At 39.5% G+C, this 14,870-nt stretch overlaps 1 long non-coding RNA gene across 1 annotated transcript; it reads right to left on the bottom strand.

The window, feature by feature from the left end:
- Positions 1–671: 671 nt before the first annotated feature.
- LOC107205431 lies at positions 672–3,320 on the bottom strand. Its single transcript, XR_001521947.2, has 2 exons — positions 2,924–3,320; positions 672–2,048 (listed from the first exon to the last, which is right to left on the bottom strand). It is a non-coding gene; the product is annotated as an uncharacterized LOC107205431 (long non-coding RNA).
- Between the last annotated feature and the right edge of the window lie 11,550 nt (positions 3,321–14,870).

The following is a 14,870-nucleotide window of genomic DNA, read 5'->3' as shown; positions in this document are numbered from 1 at the left end:
CTGAAAATCTGAAAAAAAAAAAGTATTTGTGAAAAACACTTGATTTTTAAGTAGCTCTTCAGGTAAGTAGTTTCTAAAAATTATCACTGCTTCAATATAAACATCCCTATATATCTGTTACCTCATTTCATCCAACACAATTCTCAGTGCTTTACTCATCCCCTGAGCATGTATTAGAACCAGGCAATCTTATTACTCATTGCCATAATTTAAGAGGACAAGTACAACAACTGAAATGAAATATCTTACTGATTCATGTAAGCATTACTAGGTGAGAGAAGGATGATGAAATCAGATACAGGACAGGCAGATATAGACAGACTGAAATGTTCAAGCATGATTTTTACAAAAGATTCTTCAAAATAGCCTTATGATTCCAAAGGATGCACTCACAGTGTGCAGGAGCAAAGCTTCAGATTGCTTGTCCAAGTGCCTTTCAGTTCCTGGCATTGATTTTTCTCTGGATACCAGGAATGCAGGCACATATCCAACACTCATTCAAATCTGTGGGAAACTTCCCACATACACAACTGGGCTTTCACATCAGACTGTTCAACTACATGAAAAAGCTATCATTTCTTGGAAAAAAATAAACCAGTATGACTTTCTTTAAACACTCAGGATGAATGTCTCTATTCTCACTCTGAAAACTTCAGTCACGAAGTCAAGGCTGAAAGGAACTCAGACAATTTATTGGAAAATCATACTTTAGAAGTACAGCAAGAATATACACTTTCACACATTCACAGCCCTACTTTCAGGATCTGCTTTGATATTAGATACCACAAATTACTTAATGGAATTTTAAATTCTATTCTGCTCATACTTAAGCATCACAACTAATCCTCAAGCATCACAAAAGGTTCACATTCTGTATTTTCTTGCAAGACAGACATGAAATCATTAGAAGACATTTTATTACACATGTAACATGGCATAACAAGTGTTATTTACCATACTTTTCTCAAATTCAGTCTATACTTCAAAATATTTATCATAATAATTGCAAATAGCACTCATTGGAGAATCTCTCAAAGGTCAAAAATCTTAATCTAAAAACTGAAAATAAATTGAAATACCTGACAATCATTACCTGCAGAAAAACATCCCGGTGGAAGAGGAACACACCAAAAGAACACATGTAAAGATTTAAGAGAAACTCTCAAGAAAACTTTCCTAAATTCTCAGAGGTTTAGTCTGAGATGACTATAAATTTTTTTTCTGTATTTTTTCCTCTTTATTTACTTTAAACTTTTGATGGTACCTGTATGAGCTGGTGCAAACAGGACTCAAACAATGACAAAACCATGGATGAAAGGCAAAGAGCAAACTCATTTTTCTTATCTCACCGACCAGGGATCACCAAAGAAGCAGACAGGAAAAGCACACAAGTGGGAACACAGGCACTGCAAAGCTTGGTCCATGGTGGAGGATCAGCAAACCTGCTGTTTTTTCCTGCATTTCAGGGATTCACACAAGTATAATTTACCACTGTGCTTTAATCTTGCCCGCAGGAGGGCAAGATTCTCAAGCATGTTTGATAGGGCGCCTCTAAGTCTACCACAGGCCTATGTTTCCTAGCCACAGATGTTCAACTTGCCTAAAACACAACGTCAAACAACAATTAGTATGATATATGTGTTTTTCAACAGCCAAACTGCAAGTCACTTGAGTGTGTTTACAGTCCTCCTCATCAATCTTCCACTTCTCGCAGCACTTGATGACAGATCCAGGCTGGCCCAACGCAGCAGGGGGTGGCAGAGCAGACCTGCCACTATTTTGTATCACTACACCATTGTATATCTGGGTGCAGGTCTACAGTATCTGTAAAAGCTTTCTGGGACCTGGTCCATGGGATGGCTGACAGTGTGGGAACAGGGATTTTCAAGAGAGTCCAAATTTGGAGTATTACCATTAATTGTAGCCTTTAGATCTTAATTTTTAAGGGATGTTTTCTATTTCTTTTTATAGCTTGAAAGGTGGCACAGGAACCATCCCGCTGGTCCCAGAAGTGCCAGTGAAAATGCTGAGAATCCAATGATTGTTTCCTAAATTAAAGAAAAAAGATTAAATAAAGTTAAACAAATTGAAACACTCCTAGACTAATATGTATCTTGCCAAGTAAATTATGTGGTATTATTGAACTTCTGCAGCTGTAATTCCAGAGATGTGACAGATTCCAAAGGAAAAATAATCCACAGAGGATTATTTTATATGTTTGAACTAAAAGCACCAGCAATCTAATGCAGTTGGAAAGAAAAAGTATCTTAGTCCATTCCATGCACCAACATGCTTATATAAGACACATTTAAAACAGTAAAAGGCACATTAAAAGATATTAGGCAAATGTCTTATTTTCCTACTGATTCAGTACATTTGTGCCTATTTATTGAGCTTTTTATAAATAAAATCTTTATAGAAACAGTATTATTTGCTTAATAGTTACAGCAGCACAGCTTATCACTATTCAAATGAAAGAACTTTGGGTATTTACTAACACTGGGAGCTGACACAATAGGGCAGAGAGTTTCTGCTTAATTTTTAGTTAAATTATTTAGTTAAATAAATTTAGTTGGTCTTCTATAATCACATGATAGAATACTTGTTCTGGGGACTATAATCAAAGATTATAAAAGGTACCCCACAGAAATGGATTTTGTGGCATGTCTCTGTAGGATGCTATGACAGCATTCCCTTCCTCTCAGGCACAGATTTCCCCTCTAGGAAGTGGGAGGAGACAAACTTCTCTGAGGAGTAGAGAGAGTTCCTGGGGAGAGCTGGCTTCTAGTTGGGATAAAGAAAGCAAATATTTTCTATATTAAAAAGAACAGCAAGAGACCGCTCTTCCAAGAAGATGGACTCAGATGGGGTTAAAAAAAAATAAAATAAAAATTAAAAAAGAAGGCTCAAAGACAGAACTCACCAGCAGTCCCACCTTGTCCTTAGGTGGGGAGCTGTGGATCCAGCGACTGCCCCGGCTGGCAGACCTGAAGCAGAAGAGTCGGGATCCACAATGCATTACAGGGCCCATGGTTTTAGCCCGGTGAGGAGAGAGCACAGCTGGGATACCCTGAGTAACGAGTGACTACTGCTGCCAGGAATTTCTCAGTCCTTTGTTATTTTCTATGGCTCAAAGCCTATAGAATGCTGAATTCTCTTCAATGGAGACTGTTTGACAGCCAAGTCCCCTCGTTTTTAAGCTGGGTGCAAGAAGCACCAGCAGCCGTCGCTGGCCCATCAGCAGCAGGAGCGTGTGTTTGTGCCTGGCGGCTGGGAGGGGAGCACCTGGGGATGTTGTAGCCACCTCCACGGCCTCATTGGGTTGTGTTGCTGAGCCCAGGAGTGGGAGGAGTTTGTCTCTGCTGCTGACGCTATGAGTAAAATGGAGAAAGCTGTCTGTCCTCCCATCTACAAGAACGTTAAAAGTCCTTTTCCCATATGCATATGTCTCTCTACACAAATTGCTTGCGCTCCAATTACACACTCTCTGTTTGCAGTTCACTTACTACTTCCATTCAAGAAACTGACCCATAAATGATCAGTTCCTTGAATAAAATACTTCCCTGCTCCCACTACAGAGAATATTCCTTCCTGCACTCCCTACCCAAACCATCATTAATCCACCTGTACAAAGGAGCTGTGAGGCTTCCTGATGAGAAAGCAGCCTTCCACAGCAGGGAAATGTGAAATCACCTGCCTGCATTCAGGATCAAAACAAAATGTGTGACAGGGTAACAAAGGCAGAAAAATGTTATCAGCATTTCTGGTAGGAGATTATTTAAGCACACGAGTAGCTGGGCCGACACAGGGATGGACATGTGTACCCCTATGCAGGCAGTACTGGAGAGCTACAGTGCCGTGGCACTATGCCCAAGCTTAGGAGCTCCCCGGACCCAGCACCGTGCTAATTAAACAACTCATCTTGCAAACCAGGGCTGGTTTATAGCTAGTCAGCTTTCAGCCATAGCAATCTGACACCTGGCAGCCTGTGCATATCTGTTTAAAATGTATTACTTGTGCACTCAGAGCTGGAAAGGCAGGGAAGTAAATAATCCTCCCCTCAGCTGTGGACTGTGCCATTTCCAGTATGGACATTTTTGACACATGAATTGTCTGTTATATGCAGACATGAAGATTTTTACTCAACTGCAGTAAACAGATGATTTATTAGATTCCCTACTAAATATATATACTGTATATATATATATTTACCTATATATAAAAAATATATTTTATTATTTTTTATTGTGCTTTCTCCTGCTTTTCAATTATCAAATCCTGAATCAGATAACTATAGCATCCTTCTCTATATACTAACTATAATTATAGCATCCTTCTCTAAGCTTTTTGTCAGAGAACACCCTTGAAGCTCACTTCCAAGACAGCCTACAACACACAGATGGTGGGGAGAACCTCAGCATGAGGGTTTTTGACAACGTCCAGAATATGTTAGCAAGGTGTGAAGAGCAAAGAATTAGAAGTCTACACAAACACAGAGTGGCGAATCAGTCATTAAACAGACATATCTCGCATGTTATTTGCCAGAACTGTGGTTTTGTTATCTTGGTAAATTTAATTGCTTGATTTTATGGTGGATGAGACAACAAGTTGGGGTTTTTTCCTGTAAATTCTCCCGAAACAGTAAATATCCTACCTGTCTGTAACAAATACAGAATTTATTCAGAAATAAATATGTCTGAAAGATGTGTTTAAAGTGACCAGAAAGCAAAAGACTGATTTACATTCATCAGCAGAGGCAATGGCAGCTAAGTACATGGTGGATAACCCTAAGCAACCAAACTTCCTGAGACAGACCCTCTAACAGCAAGAGATTGTCCTAGATATATGATACATGATATTTTAAAATAATAGGGTTTGAGTTCTGCTACTTATTTTCAGGTATTTGCTTTTGTGTTTCATGCTCTCTATATTTACCATCTTTTTCTCTACAGTTGTGAGGACTGGAAACATCATAAATTTATACTGAGATTCTCCTTTCTCTCTCCTGCTCAGACTACTCTAGCATTAATTCCTGGATTAAAATTAAATCAAACACTGTCTTACAATAGCAACAGTGCCTCTCATTAATCTTGCCATGGTTGGCACTTAAATTTCAGTTTTATGAACATTCACTAGAAAATGAGATGTAATCTTATTTTTCTATCAAATCTTCTGTGGGGATGAAAGGGTGAAAAATGGAAGATTGGCAAGGAGAGAGGAAAACAACCTGTTTCTAGAATTGTTTTCACTCAAAGACCAGTCTTGCACCTGGGAGATATTTCTCTCAGTGTGAGAAAATTCATGTATTTGTGTTCACTTTGAGTTGTTTTCTGTCTGCTATAGAAGAGCTTTCTCACCCAGATAACAAAGTGTTGTTAACAAACATAACAGCATTCCTCAGACAGGCTGGTGGCCTTTTCATAAGGAGGAAGGAAGATAAGAAGTTCAGAGATTGTAACACACAGCCTGGGGAAGATTTGAGCATGCCCAAGACCCTTTTTTTTTTCTCTAACACAGAACTCAGGCCTAGCCACACTTTGCCCTTGCTAAAATGAGCTTAGCAACATATGGGTCTCCGTTCAATTTTGGAAGCCTCCAGCCAGTGAGATGATGGAATAAATCTATTTTTTGCACTTCAGCTGTGAGCTGTGGTCATCTTAGTGTTACCTGCATGTATTTGGTTCCTATACCTTCCACTAACTGAGCTGTAAATCCAAACCACTCTTCCCCAGTACCATAGCCCCTGCTCAGAACAGCACTGCACCCTGGCACTGACAGCCAGACCACTGCTATTTTCACATGTCTCTGAACAATATTTGTCAAAAGTGTCCCCCAGAAGGTTCAGCTGCTCTTGGTTCGACTGGCCCTTTTGTTCCTCACTCCATCTGTCTCATGCAGTGCCTGGGGATGCTCAGCCTGCTCCAGCCTCCTCTATATTCACATTGCAAACCCTCCAGACAGTACTTATACACCCCTTGTGAACACTAGGAGTTTTCTCACAATAAGTTTAGATTTTAAAAGCCTTTTGCTGTTCCTAGGTTTATTGGTCCCTTCAGAATGGCAGGAGGACTCCAAAGCTCTCGTGGCACAGCTTATCCAGGTGCTTTCTTCTTCTTGGCTACTATAAAAATACATTATGTATTTTTCCCAACATACGTGGGATTTTCCAAAATCCCACAGGGTGGTTCCTTGCTCCTTCACTCTTTCAGAGCCCTGGATTTAAGAATATTTGCTCTTTAGACTGCTGTCATTGGAATAATTTGCTTTTCAATTGCTGAGGTCCCTTGTTCATTAGCTAGTACCATGTCCTCACACCTTAGCTGAGAGGGCAGGTTCTCTCACCACTGGTACAGTGATACAGGCAATAACATCCCATTAGTGCCAGTGCAAAGCATTTTCAACTAACACACAGAGACAGCACTGACCCCCTGATTTTGTAGCTCATTTTTTCCCTCACTGGCTCCTGGGGGAAGATTGTAGATAACAGTGTAAGGCTGTTTCAGCAGTTTCATTTCTCTGTAAGGCTACTTGTTTATTTTATTTGAAATAAACGAGTTGAGTGTGCAGGAAGTAAATGCTAGGTCATATTTCCCATGGTACTTGGTTTCAGAACATCATCTGAGGGAACCAAGCCTGCTGCACAGAGAATTGCTAACCCTCCCTGGACATAAACGTTGAAATCCTTAATTTAAAGAGAACAGAACATACGGAACTAAACACATGTTGAAACTTCTCTGAAAATTATCACTCATTATCACTAATCTTCAGATCCACAGTCCTGACAAAATGACATCATTGGAAAGAGTATTTTTAACCATTGGCATTTTTGTGGGTCTTTTTCCCTGGTCTGTCTATAATAATACTCCCACAAATAAATCTCTTGATGTCATATTTGAAAGACTATTTGTGATTATCTTCGCTTCTTCACAGAAGAAAGCATTTCAGTAGGAATGAACGACTTTCTGAACTAACACTGTCATAAAACATTAAAGATGCATCAAGATACAGAAGACTTCAAAACACGAGTCTTACAGCAATATGAATTTAGGACAATTGTTCTGATGGTGGTATTTAACCTGTAGAACTAGGATGAAATGTAAGAATTTAATTTGAAAATGAAATAACTATATATACCTTGAAGTATAAGGTAGTTATACTTAATCATATAAGTTATATATATAGCCTGCATAAGTTACATATTTGGAAGAAAATGAATTCTAATTCTACTACTTGGACACATTTTTAAAAACTGTCTTCAATAAAATTAAATATATTTGACATCTATAAATGTGAGTGATATCAGTAGTATTTTTCCCACAAATTGCAACTCAATAATAATTATAGCAGAGTACAGAGGATTTGGTGGTGATTCTGCTGTGAGCTGCTTCTCTAGATACAGAACAGCATGTTTCACAATATGCACAATCTAGGTGAGTTATAACTTCATGATCTTTTCTTCCTAAACCTTGGTGGAACACCTGTTTGGGATGTATGGGAAGCACCTTTGGAAGAAAAGGCTGGAAGTGGGTCTTGGCCAAGGTGAATGGAGCCCCAGGCAGGGTAAGCTGTGTGTCCCCAAGCCATGACCTGTGTGTTCCTGTCTCTCCAGGCACACACCACCACTGGGGACCGCACAGCCCAGCCCACACCCGTTTCAGAGAGGAAAAGCTCATTCCCTTAAGTAAAGTTTTTCCTGAATTTCTAGAATGTATCAGAGAGAAGAACCAAATGCTGGGATCAGGTGCTGCATGTTACTAATCCAGAATACATATTGCTCAAGAGCATTGCCCAAGCAGGCTTAATAACACTGAAGTCATCACTGTGTTTTGAGTAAACAAACCATTTACAAGCTAATTATAGATAGCATTTTGCCTTGAGCATTTACTGAGTATTTGATATTTTACAGGTTGTTTCTGGGCAGAAGAAAAAATGAAAGCAGGTATTTCTTCAACATAATCCTTCTAAGAAAAACAGCTGATTAATTCTCATGTCCTTGAACACAGACATAACAGACTTCTTGTTTATAATTCTACAGCTCTTTTGATTCTGAAGGAAAAAAAAAAAACATTAGTAGGGTCCTTCCTCTCAGCTCCTGTTACCAGTGAATTCATTCCCCAGACTTTATTGAGGTATCTGAGTTAGGAGCATGGACACCATCAATTCTATCATTGTTTTTGATTTCTTCAATTTTACAGATCTTCCCTTTCTACCAGTGTGCACCTAAGATCTGAATCTACAGTGCATACTGCCTTCCTCTTCTACTGAGTTTAAGAGAGGCTGTGCTCCTAACAAAGACAACTTGGTTAAGCAGTGACATTCTATGGCATGAATCAATGCCTGACTGCTCCCAGGCTCAGAAAATCAAATAAGGTTTTCACAACTGGTGTGGGCTCTCTGCATGGTATCCATACTAATCAATAGGAATGGGTATTTCTAAATTCTTATGCTTTTCCTGGAAGGAATGGCTGGTACATTATATTAGTGAAAGTATTGCTTCAACATTTAAAAAGTCTGCTATGCGTAGTGTGTATAAAAAAAGGGAGAAAGTATGTTCTCAAATTTGCCATGTATTACCCTAAGTACAATAGACATAATACCACTGACATAAGAAAACAATGGATCTAAGTGTGAAGGCATATAAATACTGAGGAGAAATGCAAGCAAAGAGGAAAGGAGAGAGAGTGGAACAGTGAGGAAGATTGTGAGGGACCTTGAGATCAGAGTCTGCTTCTTCAGTTCCTATTCTCAAATCCATGTAATTTTAGAAATATCAGTAGTGGCAAATGGAGAAGTCAATCTCTATTGCTTTCTCTAGAGATCATTGTTAGAGGTTCCACTTAAGCACTGAGGTGCTGCAGAAACTGGGACACTGCTCTTGCATTCACATCCTGATTGCCACTTTGTGTAAGAGTTTAGGATAACTCCACATCCAGTTGTCAGAAACTCATTCTCCATCCCAAACTGTATTTATGGCTTGTAAAGGCTGAAGAGCAAGCAGGCTCAGCCCTCTTGAGACTGTACAAGGGGAGAAAGAAATGAGTCATTCAGTTTATCATCATTAAATCCCCCTTTTGCTTTACTGCCTGAACAGAGCACATAAGAGATAATGGAGACAATTCCGAGGTGAATAGGTAAAGCCCAATCAAATGTTCATGTGCCTTGGTCAAGGGCACAGCACTTCAAAAGGGCAACATGCTCTTAGGTTTTGATTAACTGCATTAACAAGGAAAACCACACAATATGAATTTAACTTAACTGATTTCAGATTCTCTCCTCGTGAAGTGTAGGTAAGTAATACCAATGACACCATAGGATCCAGAGCAGGTTTGACATGCTATTGCATAAAGCTTATTAAGAAGGGTACCAGGAGAAATTTTGTCATTTACTTCAAGATCAGTTAGATCAACAATAGCAAAAATAAACGAGCTGAGAAAAAAAAAATTCTATAACATATGGATACATCAATCTATGCTGGAATCAAGCATATTCAAAAGCAAAACTTTCATTGAATGATTTTAACTTCTCTATCTCTATTTTAATACATAGCAAGCTTTTAATTTAATTTCTTCTGGCTTTTTATCATGTCTTTATCTGTTTTTAAATTTTAAGTTAACTTTTTGTGCATGCTGTTTTGCTTTGAGTGTAGTTTACACCTCTGACATCTTTCCATCTTCAGGACCCATTTCACACTGTAGATGGCACTAATTCATTGTGCAACACCAAGCAGGCTCAGTTACCTACAGCTGGTTGGGTGTACAATGACTTTGCTATGGTTTTGCTCTCCTGAAGGATATGATTCTTATCCATGTGTTAAGCAACATGAAGAACAACTTAAAACTTTCTTGAAACCTGGGACAAAAGATATTCTCTGCTGTGCTTTTAGCTGCTATATGCAGTATAGAACATTTTTGTTCTGTGAACTCAAACAATGGTCAGTGGTGTAAGAGCTGGGATTACAGGAATTACTTAACATGACTAGGCTAAGATTTCTCCCACAGTTCTGGCACAGCTAAATCCAGCAAAGTCCCAGCTGAAAGTCTGAGCCTCTGAATGGTACAGTGCTGTGTGACTGGGTGTGCTGGGGGCTGACAGGCAGTCTGACCCCCCAGACACTGAAAGGCGCTTCCTGGGAAGTGCAGGCACAGTAAGGAAGATGATGTTTTCTGCTTCCGATTCTGTTTCACATTCAATACAAAGCAACCACTTTGAGAAAAACTGAGCATTTTACAAGTTCTTCCAGCAGATATTTCTGTAGGTGGTGAAGACCCAAACTGGCTGCTGCTTTTATTTGCAATCACAAAAATAAACAATATATTGCTAACACTGGTAGAAGCAATGAAATGCTGAATTCCTCTGAAAGCTATTTGACTTTCCTAAAGGGCCTTTGTGGTAATTTGAAGATTTATCCTACATCCACCAGTCAGTGATAGTGTTTCTATCAATTTTAGTAGGACAATATCAGCTTTTTGCCCTTTTCCTTGAGATACCAAAATTTCAGTACTTTATCTTGAACAGTATTTAGCTTTTCTCTTCTGTTTATGCAGATGAGGGGGTTTTGTTGGTTTTGGTTTTTGGTGTTTTTTTGGTTTTTGTTTTTGGAAAGAGCAGTAAGAGAGTTAAGTACTATTTATATTTTCCCCTTGGAACCTGATGAATAAGCAAATCATAGTCGGGAGTCCCAGCTGGTATAAACTGGCACCGTACAACTGAGGACAGTGGCACTGGGCCAACCCAGACAGAGGGAGGAGACAACCCATGGTATGATTGTTCAATACACTGGATTTTGGACAAGACAATAAAAAATTTATCCCAATAGCTGATTGTTATCAGCTGGAGGCTTGCAAAAGCAAGCCAGTCAGTACTCCCATTTGCATAAATGTGTTGTGCCTACTTTTAAGATCACCAGAGGTATTGTATCTTTTTTCATGAGGTCTCAAGAACACATAATCTTTTGGCTTTTTCTGCTGTTATGGGTAGGCATCACAAAGTAGTTGCCATGTTCAACTCTGGAGGATACTGTAATCCTGGGTCTAGTCCAGAGCCAGGCCATCTGTTTCAGTTGGTGGTCTTTGACATTTTTGTCTTCTGCCTGCAACACTCATTTTACCTCCAAAATTTGCTTGCAGAAAATTATGGACTAAATGTGAATACTGCCTGTAGGAATCTAAGGGTACATCTCTGGTGCGCTACAAAGAAATGCCAACACCTTGCTAAATAGCTGTACTACTCTGGGAATTAGATTAATATCCCCAAGCAGTGATATAACAGCTTGGCTGCATTAGTTCCATTGCCCTAATAAAAGACTTGCTGACCGTGCCTAATCCTGGATTGGCCTCTCCAGAGCACAGGTGTACGGATTGCCTGTGGATGTTATGCCACAAGGCTGGGTGCTATCAGTATAGCAATATACAAACTATTAGGAGCCATGCTAAAACCTAAATAGGTCAAATAAAGCAACTCTTTAGAAAGTGAAGTAGGAGGAGAATCAGACACCAAGGGGAAAAATTATCAGGATCTGACATTAATTCATTTTTTTCTTCCAATGTCATGAAAGGAATTGGAGGACTCACTGTCCCAACAAAGCCTCAGAGGCCTATCTTTACCCTAAAATACCATTTTCACAGCCAGATTATGTTTTGACATCCCCAGACAGCTGCAAAGGTCTACAGAAGCAGAACTGGTCTTACCAAGGTAATACCTTCTGGCGCATTAAGCTCCTTTATTTGGAAAGTGGTGAGTAATGAGGTGAACACCACATGCAGCACAGCAAACAGTAGCAGCTTATCATTGCTTATAAGATTCATAGCAGAAATTAATTTTAAGGAGGGATTGGAAAAAACCTTTCACACAGATCTCCTCCCATGTACATGAGATGGCCTGAGGCAGAGGATGAAAGTGCTTGGGAGAAAACAAAAATCACTCTGCACTGAATGTTAACTTCAAAGGTAAAAAGAGAGGCAGAGTCAAAATCTTGAAACGTAAGCAAAACCAGACTTTCAGCACATTATTAATTTAAATCACAGGGATGTGCTATCAATTTCAGTTTACGGCATTCAGGGTTCACTTTATCTCTCAGGATCTGCACCTACACTCTGCATACAAAAGCCCTTGAATCATCAGTCAATATAGAACTACATCTGACACAACTCAAACCTACTTCTATTTAAAAGGGGCTTCCAAAACAATCATCTCATTCAGGCAATTGCTCTATCTCTGGCTGTTAGCTCAAAGCTTTTCATGGGATAGATGAGTACTACCTGTTCCATATATATTGTGGGCAGGTTCAGCAAATTCTAATCCTTGGCTGCGATGCTCTGGGGATACATACAGTCCCTTATCTCCAGCAGTTATCCCATTAATATAATAGGATCCCACTATGTTCGTATAGGACCTCCTCATCTTAAATTCTTATTCAAAAGACTAATCAGAATCTTAGTGTAAGTATTTATGTGATTTTCCATGCACTTTTTCTCTTGTAACAAGACACTGCTCTTAATGTTATCTCAGATCTCACAGTAGGAGTTAGAGGTTTTCATTAACTGTCACTTCTTAACTAAAACCTGTCAATAACATTTCATTAATCTCTGAAATGCTCTGTGGTTTGGTGTGGAATTGCAAGTCCCCCTAGCACCATCAGCACTACTGCTGTCAGGAAGCAAAACAGGTCAGTCCTGCCTGTGGAACAGCCAACACTGTTTTCTTACACACCTCTCAGTCTGAAAAGGCAAAATATCTTCAGTCAACGCTTCATAGCTTCTTTCTTTCCAGGACTTGGGTCTTCATGAGATGAGGAAGCCCCACCAGTTTAATGGCCGTTTCCTCATGCTCTTCATCACGTGAGTACTGCTAGAAGAGAGACTGAAGGGACAGGTAGTAACTGTAAGGTGCAAAGAGCGAGGGTGAGGCAGCAGGAGAGTCACCTTGAACTCTTCTTTATCTTCCAATTGTGATTTAATGACATGACAGTGAGAAAGATATCTTGAAAATGAGAATTTGTCTGCATAAATTGTAGCAGCAGAAGAGCTTGGGTTCCTGGAACACTGTTCAACAAATTACTGGATAGATGTTCAGTCCACCTTGTCAAGAAGTAGGGATCAGTATCTTTGTTTTGTATTCATAAGGGTCATAAGAAGGCTGTATAGGAAAGTGAGTCAATTCCCTGATCATCACAGATACTTGTTTATTAATGCAAGTAACACAGGAAATAAACAAGAAATGCTGGGAATCAAATACAATAAACCAGTTACTACTGAAGTTGCACAACTGAGAGTGATATGTTTATTCTGAACACAGGCAGGAGAGAGCTCACTTTACATTTGATTGCAAGCAGTAGAGAGAAACTGGTTGAGAAGGTAGTGAAAAGGTAGCTGAGACTAGGAAGTAAGTGTTCCTCATTTTTGTGAAGTGGATGAGGAAGAACAGCAAAATAAAGACCATGAAGTCTGTTTTGTATGAAAATCAGTGAACTCACAGGTCCTAAGGAAAATATGACCAAGAAGAAAAGAAGTCTCAGAAAATTTGTCTTTTCTTAGAAAAGCATGAATGGCACAGTTGCAGGGTAATGCAAAGTGGAGAAAGAGCAGGAGGTGTGTTTAATGAAGCCAACTTGTCTCAGTCACAGGCAATGCAACATGACTTTTATTTTAAAATAACTATTTTATTAATAATTTTATTTTATACTTTTATTTTAAAATAAAATTTAGACAAATAACAAAGGACAGAACATTCTGCACCCAGGACAACTGATCACAGAAAATACAAGAAGGTAAAATATTGGGAGATAAACACAAAAGCATCACCATGAAGCATTTGAAGGAGTCCCCTAAAGGACATGCTACTGGTATAACCTGTACTGCAATCTGGCCTCTAGTTTGGGACCTGGACTTCAAGAAAGTTGCAAACTAATCATAAAAACAACAAAGAAGTGTAAGGAGAACAACCAAGAACTACAACATATCCACAGGGAAAAGCTGAAGAAGTCTGAACTATTTAGTCAAATACAGAAGGAGGAGAGAAGGTGACTGTCTTCCAGAATTGTACAATAAAAGTATTCGAAAAGACTGAGAGGATAATTTGTTTCCTGTGTCTGCTGTTGACAGAACGAAGAGTAGTGAACTTAAATTGCAGTAAGGCATATTTAGATTTGACACTAGGAAAATTTTGCTGATTGAGAGCAGTCCATTAGCATGCTCAGTTCTCTTTAGGGAGTTTAGATCTCCATCATGTTGACTACTTTCAAGGTTGTCTCCCTCTCTGACCATTGGCTACCCTGCAGGTTACTCTTACTTTACCCTCCAAAAATGTCCAGAATCTGAAGATATTGTTAGCATTTCTCTTTCACTGACAATGATTGATTGCTTGAGTAGGTTTCTAGCACTACCTCTTTCAGAAACCAGACTCACTCACCTGGTACAGACACTACTCAGCTTGGTAACAGGTTCATCACCCAGTTTTCTTTGTTGAGACAGTAGAACAAGGACAGTAATTACATTACAAGATTTGTCCACTGTTGATCAGGCAGCTTCTCATGAGGCTTACCAGTTTAACTTATGTACAAAGAACCAAGGAAGTGGTCACAGCCCCAAGACTCCCGAGTTCAAAAAGCATTTGGACAACATTCTCAGGCACATGGTATGATTCCCAGGCCTGTTCTGTGCAGGGCCAGGACTTGGGCTTAGGTGATTTGTGTGGATCCCTTCTAGCTCAGGATATTTCAGCCAAAATTTCTTCACAGATAAGGTTGCTAAGCATTGGAATACCCTACTGCCCAGGAAAGTGATGGAGTCACCATCCCTGGAAGTGGTCAAGAAATTACTGGATGTGTCACTTAGTGCCCTGGCCCGGCTGACAGAGTGGAGATCAGTCAAGGG

This window comes from Parus major, chromosome 5, assembly GCF_001522545.3.
Source record: "Parus major isolate Abel chromosome 5, Parus_major1.1, whole genome shotgun sequence".
NCBI lineage: Eukaryota > Metazoa > Chordata > Aves > Passeriformes > Paridae > Parus > Parus major.
Note: the sequence above shows the minus strand (reverse complement) of the source record. Positions and strands in the feature narration are given on the sequence as shown.